The following is a 1,276-nucleotide window of genomic DNA, read 5'->3' as shown; positions in this document are numbered from 1 at the left end:
TGGGCGAGTTGCAGTGCTAAACTTCAAGAAAAATTAAAAAATCTGAAAATAATTATATGAACACACATATTGAATTATATATCATTTTATTCGTAATTTTATTCCGCATCTTTCGTCTGAATAAACTTTTTACGTATCTTTTACATTTTAGCTTGTAGCATGGAATATGCGTGAATAATTACATGCTTAAATATTTCAATTCATATATCTGGCGTATATTGTTTTCGTTCCGCGTGGCCCGTTAGCTAAGCGCTAGCGATGCTGCTTCTAATCCTCGTAGTCTCAGGTTCGATCCCAGACAAGACTTTTGTTTTTTATTTAAATATAATAACAATAATTAAGATTTTTTTTAAATTTGGGCTAATTTGATTCAGAATGACAAAATTCGACAAAACATATATTAGCAATGTGGATTTTCCCAAGAAAACAAACCTCTACTACTAACGGGGAAACAATATTTATTAGTAACATTAGACAATATTTAATAGTCAATTATAAAAACATGTTGCATCAATATTTATTTTTATTTTGAGGACAATATTAGCTTATGATAAAAATTTTGTACCCGATGATAAAATTTTTTGCATAAATATTATTTTTCAATTTGACGATAATATTTTGTACCTGATGATAAAAAATGTTGCATCAATATTTCTATTTCAATTTGTGGACAATATTGTCAGCTGATGATAAAAAAATATTGCATCAATATTTATATTTCACTTTGAGAATAATATTTTTTAGCCTATGATAAAAATGTTGCATCAATATTCATATTTCACTTTGGGAACAATATTTGTAGCCGATGATAACAAAATATTGCATCAATATTTATATTTTAGTTGAGGACAATATTTATCAGCCCATGATAAAAAATATTGCATCAATATTTCTATTTTATTTTGAGGACAATATTTATCAGCCGATGATAAAAAATATTGCATCAATATTTCTATTTAGTTTGAGGACAATATTTATCAGTCGATGATAAAAAAATATTGCATCAATATTTACTCTTCTATTTGAGGACAATATTTATTAGCCGATGATAAAAAATATTGCATCAATATTTCTATTTTAGTTTGAGACCAATATTGGACAAGCCACATTTATAGAGATTATTGCCTCAATATCGGCTGACGTTGGCCTGATCGATTAGTTGACATCATCACAGAACCGACGTTCGCCGATATTTTTGCAATATAGGTAATCACGGCCACAGAAAACCGATATTGGTAATATATTGTACCGATATTAATTTCTACATGGGACGTCT

Source organism: Ctenocephalides felis, unplaced genomic scaffold (genome assembly GCF_003426905.1).
Source record: "Ctenocephalides felis isolate EL2017-DRISC unplaced genomic scaffold, ASM342690v1 CF-g0.4_SCAFFOLD_01492, whole genome shotgun sequence".
Classification (NCBI taxonomy): Eukaryota; Metazoa; Arthropoda; class Insecta; order Siphonaptera; family Pulicidae; genus Ctenocephalides; species Ctenocephalides felis.
Note: the sequence above shows the minus strand (reverse complement) of the source record.